The sequence below is a fragment of the Acipenser ruthenus genome, chromosome 6 (assembly GCF_902713425.1).
Source record: "Acipenser ruthenus chromosome 6, fAciRut3.2 maternal haplotype, whole genome shotgun sequence".
Classification (NCBI taxonomy): domain Eukaryota; kingdom Metazoa; phylum Chordata; class Actinopteri; order Acipenseriformes; family Acipenseridae; genus Acipenser; species Acipenser ruthenus.
Window position 1 is genome coordinate 3,566,529 of NC_081194.1, and position 11,433 is coordinate 3,577,961.

Genomic DNA, 11,433 nt, shown 5'->3' on the forward strand with positions numbered 1-11,433 from the left:
TTTGTGTAAAATTTAAAATCAGTAGCGAAAAAGCAATTGGAGATGTCACAGAATCAAAAGGTGGAGGTCGGAACACAGAAGATTCCAAAATCGTTAGCCAGATGATTTTTCACTGAATCATTTTCACTGAATCATTTTGACGACAAAGCAACTTGTTTGATTTGAAGTGCAATGGTTGCAGTTATGGAAGATTATACCATACAACGTCACTGTGACGCTGCACAAAGCAATGTATTTTAAGTTTAATGGAAATTAAAGAAGCTATGGAGTCTCGACAAAAGGAAAGGACTTTTTTAACTTCAAGAAGCCATGGAAAGTGCAAAATTAAGAAACTAACTGGGATTACAACAGGGGTGCACCATATATGAATGAGCAAAAAAGTGGATTGGCTAGCAGAGTGCTGGAAAAAATTAAAGAAAGAAATGCACAGGTACCAATTTTCTTACACTGGATTCTGCATCAACAGGCATTATGTGGAAAAGTTGCAGAATTAGAACACGTAATGAGCATTGTTATCAAGAGTGCCAGAAAAGAAGTCGTGTCCTGACAGATGTCATAAAAAGGTACATTTCAAAGTGGTACTGTTTACTAAATCACATTTTCACAGCTTGCCAGTATCTTTTTTTTTTTCAGTGCTGTTAAAAACGTTATATTTTGGAATATAAGTTAAATATTGAGACTTAGCATTATATACTCTGACATCTTTTTTTTACTGTTTGAGATTTCCATTGAAAGTAAAATACTCTTCTATTTCCTCCATTATATTACATTTGTGATATTGAGTTTTTTTGTCAGTGTTCTAGTAAAGCTGTTAATGTGTTTTGTGTAAAGTAATATATTTATATATTTATAGAGTATATTGGCCTACATACAATTTATATATAATTATACATTTAAATACATTATCAATCATTACCATACAAATCACATATTCATTCTGATTACCATAGTATGGCATAATAAAATGAGTGTGCACCATAATATGGCCACTATTTCGCAAGATAATAAATAAAATTGCAATAGCAAATACGGAAATTATTAACATGCACAGTAATTGCAATTACCGTGCACCATAAAGTTTAGTGCCCTTTCGTAAATGAGGCCAAAAGGTTAGAATGGATTACATGCTTCCATTTGCACAGTAACAATATTGATGAAAACTCCCCTTAAGCCAATAGGTAAATAATTGTCTAGCTATATATTGTATACATGCTTGTAATCAGAAATAGATTGTAGATTAAATCTATTATCAAAGCATTGGCTGTTGTTTAATACCAGATGGGCAATTATAGTGGCAAATCAGTCAAATCTGAAAAAGCAAGTTATTGTCTATGATTCCCTACCACAGACTGGCACACATGACACAAAAATGGGTTAAGTTATTTGTTTATTGTCATTTCCAATCACTCTTGCCACCTTTTTTTATAGCCAAACCAATATTTTCAGATTGACTAGTTCTGTATGCATGGGTTTAAAAAGCAATCTGATTTAAGATTGGAAAGGGGAGAGGGAGAGTTATACCTTGCTCCTGCCCGCTGAACCATACGATGGTTACAGTCATAGATGTAGTGCTATGTTCAACGGCTGTTCTATTTCATTATTGTATTGATCTCAATGCAGTCCAAAACTTTTTTGAAGGTCCTCATTTGTAAACTTCTCATTTGTATGTATTTGAACCGCTGAGCAGTTTCTTCAGATTTTATTGAAAAGACAAAGATTAAAAGAATATATATATATATATATATATATATATATATATATATATATATATATATATATATATATATATATATATATGATTAGAAAAGTTAAATAATCCTCATATGCCTAATTAGAAATATTTGCGTTAAGTGCTTTCAGTCTCCGAAATAATGAACACTTCAATTTCATAAGCAGCATAGCCCATCCGATAGATCAGTAAGTATTTACAAGGGCCACATCAACTGATCCTGAAAACTCAGCTTTAATAGCTATTTAATTACAACTGAGGCTGGCACTGAGTGTTACATAGAATTTTTAATGATTAAATTAAAAATAATAATGCTTTTGAATAAACACTTTGATGTTTTTAATTGCACCACAAAACAAACAAGCTTGTAAACGTTGCCAGTATTGAAGTGTCCTAGCCTAGGGTATTTGACTAGGAATATTTTTCTAATTCGGGTAGAGATTAATAAAGATAAAATGGCACATTTGTAAACTACAGTATTAGCTGTAATGCAAAAACAGCTGGCAGCCATGAATATGTTTGAACAATGACATTATTAATAAACATAGGCGCTAAAGCACCTTGGGCACTGCAGGGAATTCTGGTTTTTGCACAGTTGGTGCTCTGCAACGCATATGTTATACAACTAGTGAAACAGACAAGAGTCCTCTCTGACAAAGCCATTTCAAACAAATCATTAGGCTCTTGCTTTTAAACACTATTTATTGACAAAAGGCTGCCAGATACATAATGAATCTGACATTCATTAAAATAATGTATAGCACTGACAGGGTCAGTGTTTATTACTATTATGTTATTTATTTATTTTATTTTTTTTACCAAAGGCTGTAAATGATTACATTGTAAAATGTAGCATGTATGGCTACTTCATCATGATGCCAACCATTGTGTTTTGTTCCTTGTTTTTAAATCATTGCATGGGCTTTGTTGTAAGGTCTGACATTAAATTCAGTGTTATTATATATAGTTTTAAAATAGAAGGCTTTGCTGTTGTAACAATCCTCCCAAAACCACACAGGCCAATCTTAATTACATACAGTAAAAGGCAGATTATTGTGAATCAAATTCTCCTTAAAACACAACTGTGGAAAAAAAGACAGCAAAGGGGCCATATCCTATTCTCTATTTATTGTAAGCACTACTGCTTTTAATAATATATAAATTGATAAAAGGAAGCAAATAGATTTAAACAAAGAAAATACAAAGTTAAACAAACAAACAAAAAAAACCCATAAATGTCCTTGTGGCAATGTGGTTTGTAGTGCTCCGGTGTACAGGTGATTCCAGGTGCTCTAACAAAGGACAAACACAAAGTTCACAGGTCAGGTTTCTTTAATGTTCCTTGACGAGGATTCAAATAATAAAGCTGGCTCTACCCAGCAATGGGTATTGCCAGCGAAAACTGGACTCAAATAATAAAGCTGGCTCTACCCAGCAATGGGTATTGCCAGCGACAAAACAAAAGGGGGTTGCAGTCCCGAAATAATAATTCCAACACAAAACAAGAAATACAGTCACAACCACACGTCTCCAGACTGTGTGCTCTGGTGCAGGTGCGGTGCTCTGAGTGCTGGTGCTCGTGTGCGTTCAGGCCCGGGCTGGCTTCTCCCTGCAGCTCCGGCTTCGAATCAGCCCTCTGGCAAAACAAACACAACAGTTTATCAATGGAACCACACTTCATTCAAGGTTCCGTCCTTGTCTCCTCCCATTAACCACAACAAAGGAGGCGATTACGGCGTCACGTCCCCCTAAAGTACCCTAAGCCCCGCCCCCTCCGATAGCTAGTTCAATCACGTCTCCTCCAATTCATGACTGAAACTTCGCTCATCGTACTAGGGCGATGACTCCAGGTACCGTAACGCCGCCCTCTTCCTGAATGGCCGGCTTCCGACTGTCCCCGGAATGAACTGCCCAACCATTCAGTATGAAGCCCGCAGTTCATGTTGTACAGTGCCCTCACCGGTCGAGAGGGAGATTGTTGATTCGGATTCATTCGCTCTCCGTCACAGTCCTCTTCAAATAATGAATGTCCAGATGTCCACCAGTAAAAGATCCCAAAAAGATAAAGAATAAAAAACAAAATATTTCCAAAGATGTAATCCAAAGACGTAATGACTGGAAAAAGAGAAAGCAACGAACAGTCATCCAGCCAACAAAAGAAAGAGAAACCAGAAAGTTCTCACCCGGGTAAGATCTGGGTGAGAACTCCCCAGTAATGTTGTCAACTCCCTAGTAATGTTGTCAACTCCCCAGTAATGTTGTTGAAGCTGACACCCTGGGATCCTTCAAGAAGCTGCTTGATGAGATTCTGGGACCAATAAGCTACTAACAACCAAACGAGCAAGATGGGCTGAATGGCCTCCTCTCATTTGTAAACTTTCTTATGTTCTTATGTTCTTATGAAGTGTTGATGGGGATCCTGGAACCCTGGTTGTTGAATCCTTTTCTGGAACTGTTCCAGCAGTAATTGAAATCCTTAAAAAGGGAGAGGAGAGGCAGGTAAGTCCACAGGAGAAACATACAAGGAAAAAACTGTGCAAATGACTGACCAACAAAAATCAACTCTTACAACCATAGATTAAACCATCCAACTGTGTTTCTAAGTAAAGTAGAAAAATAAAGAACTCAAGTCATCCGACTTGAAGTTTAGTAAAGCTCCCAAAAAACAGAATTCAGGCAAAAGAAAAAAAAAACTTGCATTGAAAAACTGGTTAAATAACAATGGAGGCCCCACTTCTCTCCACATGTCCTTTTTCTTCCTTTTCTTGGCTTAGGAGGAAATCATGTGATCAAGGAGAGAGGAGTGAAGGAGCGGGTCAGGCACCGTGGCTACACTGCCCCCTATTGTGTGGCTGATGTCACACTGTTATTGCTCTAATTGTTTTTGGGAGCATGGATAGCCATGTAATATGTTATTATAAATGGGTATTTACCAATGATTCTTGATCTTACTCGGTAACTACTTTGCAATTTAAGGTTAACACCGTGACACCAGGAAAGTTTCCCACTTACTACCATGTTATTAGATGGCTTTTTATTCCCTGTAATCTTAAGAGCTACCATGATTCCCCTTTCTAATCCAAGTGTATATATTCTATCCATCAGCTCAGCTCCACTTCTGCTATGCTCTCTTCCGCTATCCACCAGCTCAGCTCCACTTCTGCTATGCTCTCTTCCCCTATCCACCAGCTCAGCTCCACTTCTGCTATGCTCTCTTCCCCACCAGCTCAGCTCCACTTCTGCTATGCTCTCTTCCCCACCAGCTCAGCTCCACTTCTGCTATGCTCTCTTCCACACCAGCTCAGCTCCACTTCTGCTATGCTCTCTTCCCCACCAGCTCAGCTCCACTTCTGCTATGCTCTCTTCCCCACCAGCTCAGCTCCACTTCTGCTATGCTCTCTTCCCCACCAGCTCAGCTCCACTTCTGCTATGCTCTCTTCCCCACCAGCTCAGCTCCACTTCTGCTATGCTCTCTTCCACACCAGCTCAGCTCCACTTCTGCTATGCTCTCTTCCACACCAGCTCAGCTCCACTTCTGCTATGCTCTCTTCCCCACCAGCTCAGCTCCACTTCTGCTATGCTCTCTTCCCCACCAGCTCAGCTCCACTTCTGCTATGCTCTCTTCCCCACCAGCTCAGCTCCACTTCTGCTATGCTCTCTTCCCCTATACACCAGCTCAGCTCCTGTTCCGCTATGCTCTCTTCTTTTTTAATAACGCTTTAAAATACCGGCTGCAAATTCATAATTAATTCCAACTGAATACCATAGAAATAACAACATCATATCTTAACAGCTGAGGTTCCTGTGGGTATACATTTCTATGGCATTTGACTGACTGGGTCAAAATCACACTCTAGAGTTTCAAACTGGATGTAATGCAGCGACTGCTACTTTGGAATAGTTGTTATAATTGATCAATAAAGGGAGGTTTTTTATTCACTACTACAGTAAATTGTTTCTGAATAAATCTATGCAGAGTGAAAGCTTGTGAACACCCTTTTTCTACAAGACTCGATCTCTGTTGCCTTTCGAAACTGCATACTTGAAAGACTGAATTTTGAAAGATTGAATGACATTTTACAATAAGGTTAGTAGTTTTACTGATATACTGCAAACATTCCCAGCTTGTGGTCTGGGGACTAATAGTGTTCTGTGAGTAAATCCAACTACGTGGAGCTAAAAGCCTTTAGAGTCCCTGGCCACTTAACCTGTGTGCTGCCACTCTCCCCTTCTCTCTCTCTCTCTTTCTCTCTAAATATATATATATACAGTCATGTGCAAATTTATTAGAACACCGCAATGCTTCTGTAGTTCATTGGACTCTATGCTTGACAACAGTACCAACAGTACAAAAGAAAGTCTGTGGAGACTGTGTTGCCAAATGTGGTCATACTAAATATTAGCATTAAAGACACTTTCAGACATTGATGATCCGTTGTAAATCATATGTGTATGTCCATGTGGAAGGGTGGTGGGCAATTCACTGGCACACACAGGAGACAGAAGGTTTTATTTGAAACACTGCACTGGTGCCCAGTTTTATTATTTTCTTTTTAGCCCGCAGAGGGCGCTGTTGCCTGTGGCCTGAATACCGACAACGGTAGTCAGGTCCACAGTAATACCACTACAGGTACAGTCCAAGGCTTTCACACTCACAGGTGCTCAAAAGAATAATGTCTTAAAAATAGAAAATAAAGGTGCTGCTTACGCAGTGCCCCCACTGCCGCTAAGCCGGTTAGTATGGGTTAGCTATTCTCTATACATTGGGGTGGCCAGAGTTCCCCATATAACTACACACATCCCCTCGGGTATGTAATTATTTCTTTTACTTCTTGGTTTATTTTAAGGCAGGCTGTCTCCCTCAGCCGTGCTTGACTGGTCTTTGTTTACACTGACGTCTTCCACCAGAATTACTGGGTATCCTCTCTCTGGCCACCCGAATACATAACCAAGTGCAGTACTTATGGGCTGAGCAATCTCCCAAGGCCCGCCTCTGAGCCACTCAGAGAGAGGGAAAGCCAACACACCCTCTTCCCCACCTCTCCGTGTCATCACCATGACTGACAGGCGGATCTTACGAGGCTGCTGCTCTCTTCCTGCAGAACCACGCATGCGCCAGACAGTCAGCACAGACCTCCCCCCGTTACAGTCCGTTTTTGACTTTTCCTAAATATATGAATTAAATATCCTGACAGTGTTTGATAGCCAGAATCGCAAAAATTATAAAGTTATAAACAGTTCTACCTAGAACCGCCACGTGGGTCAATGTGACCTATGCATTACATGGATCACATGTATGGGTCACAATGTGACCCATGCATTTTTTGAGGATGCAACATTGAAAATGGATAACTGCAAAGCATACAACATGGTTTATTTAGATTTCCAGAAAGCTTTTGACAAAGTCCTGCATAAAAGATTAATTCTCAAACTGAACGCAGTAGGGATTCAAGGAAATCCATGCACATGGATTAGGGTGTGGTTAACAGGTAGAAAACAGAAAGTACTGATTAGAGGAGAAACCTCAAAATGGAGTGAGGTAACCAGTGGTGTACCACAGGGATCAGTATTATGTCCTCTGCTATTCCTAATCTACATTAATGATTTAGATTTTGGTATAGTAAGCAAACTCGTTAAATTTGCAGACGACACAAAAATAGGAGGAGTGGCAAACACTGTTGCAGCAGCAAAGGTAATTCAAAATGATCTAGAAAGCATTCAGAATTGGCCAGACACATGGCAAATGCAATTTAATAGAGAAAAGTGTAAAGTATTGCATGCAGGCAATAAAAATGTGCATTATAAATATCATATGGGAGATACTGAAATTGAAGAAGGGAACTATGAAAAAGACCTAGGAGTTTATGTTGACTCAGAAATGTCTTCATCTAGACAATGTGGGGAAGCTATAAAAAAAGGCCAACAAGATGCTCGGATATATTGTGAGAAGTGTTGAATTTAAATCAAGGGAAGTAATGTTAAAACTTTACAATGCATTAGTAAGACCTCACCTAGAATATTGTGTTCAGTTCTGGTCACCTCGTTACAAAAAGGAAATTGCTGCTCTAGAAAGAGTGCAAAGAAGAGCAACCAGAATTATCCCAGGTTTAAAAGGCATGTCGTATGCAGACAGGCTAAAAGAAGACTACGCGGCGATCTGATTCAAGCATTCAAAATCCTAAAAGGTATAGACAATGTTGACCCAGGGGACTTTCTTGACCTGAAAAAAGAAACAAGGACCAGGGGTCACAAATGGAGATTAGATAAAGGGGCATTCAGAACAGGAAATAGGAGGCACTTTTTTACACAGAGAATTGTGAGGGTCTGGAACCAACTCCCTAGTAATGTTGTTGAAGTTGACACCCTGGGATCCTTCAAGAAGCTGCTTGATGAGATTCTGGGATCAATAAGCTACTAACAACCAAACGAGCAAGCTGGGCTGAATGGCCTCCTCTCGTTTGTAAACTTTCTTATGTTCTTATGTTCTTACTTGTCTTTTTTTTAATATAACGTAAGATTTTCTTTTTTTTTTGTAAATGCAGCAAACTAGACACATCTCCTCCTCCTAGCACACGTGTGTTTTTTAAAAATTTTATTTCAAGCCTTTCTTTGTTTGTAGACTGACTGCGAGACAGAGATTGCTATGATTGTGGATTTGTCAAACTCAGTGAAAGCCTAGTTGCTTATTTTTCAATGTACCTGGGAGACATCAATCCTTCGTTTTGTTCCACAAATGCAACTGGGAATATATCAGAAGGAAATATTTAATTAGTAATGATTTTGATTGGAATACGGCAAGCTGCACTCAGGTGGAATAACAACTTATGTGCCTAATATGAAACATATTTTCAGTTTACACCTGTACACGGGTATATGTACATACCCGTTTCTTTTGAAACGTGTATTTTATTATATTTTTTCACTGTTTGCAGTCGTGATGTATATGCGCTCATTTTAAAAATAAAGCCTTTTATGTTTAATTTTCCATTTGAAAACAGTGTTTCTGCGATGCAAATGTTAGATATGATGCTCATGAATAAAACTTTTCAGTTGTATCCGATAGTACATCTTTCATTTTCATAATGAAGCAGTTTAAAAATGTATGGGTAAAAGAGTCACACGTGGCGGTTCTACGTAGTTTGAAAATCCGGTGGTTCTAGTGTTAAACCCATTTCAGTTATACCCAAACTGACCAACAAGATCAAAATGGGACTCTGTGTGATACAGTGTCTTTTTTAAAAGACCACACTTATTTTATTTTGGTAACACTTCAAGTAGTCTCTAATTACTGTATATTTACACATTAAGTACATTGTAACTATGCATAATAACAATGTAATTATGTGTAAGTACACATGTATTTACGAAGTAATTACTATTTCATGGGATGGAAGCTAGGGCTGCGTAAGGGTTAGGTAGAAGCTTGGCCTCGGGTGCATAGAGGTTGAGGCGCGGCTTCATGAATAAAAGTGCTTAGGAACGTGTAGGGGAGAGATGCTGAAGGGGAGAGAAAAGGATGAGCCCGGACCCACCCGGGGGAGCCTTTTTGAAGGGTTTGAGGCCAGACGTGTTGGTCAACCATGCCCCTGAAATGACAGAAACTCTGACTCTCGAGAGCTGTTAATAGGCGTTGCCCCGCAGCTGGGTACTCGAGAGTTGTTAATAGGCATTGCCCTGCAGCTGGGTTCCTGAGAGAGCTGTTAATAGGTGTTGCCCCACAGCTGGGTACTCAAGCTCTGTTAATAGGTGTTGCCCAACAGCTGGATTTCCATCAGAGGATGGAACGGTTTCGGAACCTTGAAAGAAAAGAGAAAAGAGTCTGAAAACATCGAAGACTGTTAGTTGTGGGACTCGAGCACTAAGATAAGAGGGCCACGCCCCAGGAGGATAGAGGAAGAGCCTTCTCGTCTTGAGGCAAGATGTTGCACATGAGCTGTGAAAGAATAGTTTGGCTGGTGGCCCCCTCTGACAATTCGAAGAACCTGCGTATTACCGACTCCAGGCCGGGGAAGTGAGACTCACTATCCCCCCAGAAGAAGGACCACCGGCTCCCCGCAGAACCTGCACCTGTGAAGACAAACAAAGACCATTTGCCAACGTGTAACATTAAACAAGGAAGAAGAGACAAGCAGAAACAGAAAGACTGGTTATGGGGAAAAGCTATGTGTAGGCTGTCCGCTCGGCGGAATGGAAAAACCCCCTCTATTAGGGGGAAACCTCTGGTAGTCCTGGCAGAGAGGGCACCCCACTCCGGGCATGTTGGTGATAGATTGTTGTGCTGCTGAACAAATTAACATTTGGTGTATACTTAGCACAGTGTGAATGCTTTGTGAATATGGCCCATGGTCTTTTATAATAAGTTAATAAATTATATTATATATATAAAAAAATCAATACTTTTAATATAAATGTAATGAACGGAAGTTAGTAATCAGTGAATTAAGAAAGCTTTGAGCAATAAATAAAAATGTTGGCCTTTCAAAGATCTTGCCAAATCATCTGCCTTTGCACTCCATTCACTCATTCTGAACGCTAGACGTCATTTTCAGATTTAGTGTTTGCAATCACACACGTTATATAGAGACTTAATGTGGAACTTTAACATTGACATGCTCATAAGCAAACAAGGAAATAGGAAAACACCCCCACACACATTATGCGTGGGTACTAATTATTTGAATGTGTCACTAAGCTGGATATGAACCAGCAACCTTGTGACCCTGTGACCCTCCTGCGCTGGAGTAATGCAACCTGCTGAGCCATCAAGACCGTCTTAATACTGTTCAGTATAATTAGCTATATATGCATTGTATTCAGAGTTATAGAAGGATGTATTGATTGCTGAATGACAAGACAGAACACCTCTCTTATCAGCCTTAATTCAGCTTGCTTTCTAAAAAACAATCTACCTACCTTTCAAGTTTATTTATGTTTTTAACACACTCTATGCTCAACATCTTTATGACGTGATGTAGATACACATTTTTAAATAAGAGCTACAATATCCACTTCTATTCCTATATTCCTATAATTCCAACAGCAAAATGGATTGGGTGGTATGGCTCTGCTACACCCCCATCTCCTGCAATACACATTCATCTGGAGGTGTACATTGGCTCTGGGAGGGGTCCCTGCTAAATGTAATCCCTGTGTTTTGGTTCTTTATTGGGGGTTGGGTTTGTTAGTAGGCAGACCCACAAGGGTGAGTGTGACAGAGATCAAATGATTCTTGGTGTTAGCTCCCTCCCGACCTGTGAGGGCGCTGTGTAAAGGAAACAGAATACCCTTAACTAACTGGCATGACAATTTATTCCTTGGGTTAGGTGGAAGGCATTTAGGAAGGGGGCGGAGCTACGGTACCCAAACTCAGTGACTTGGACGGGAAACACCGTGGCATCCGAGGATTGGAGGAGCAGATGCGCTCATTAACCTAGGGGTCATGAGCGAGGGTATATATAGGGGTCGTAGTGTAAGTGATCTGTTCCTTTTGTAAATGGTTAGATCAAACCTAGAAGGAGAATCCTGTGCTATCAAAAACATAAGTGTTGTGTTTAGTTTGTCTGTCTAAGTAAAAACTGTTTGTTTGTTATTTTAGACTGCTGCTAACACGATCCGGAGCTGTCGCTATTCAGCCAGCATCAAACCCCGGACACCAACACTTTCCCTTTGTTCACGGAGAACTGTCTTGCACCATGAGCACTAAT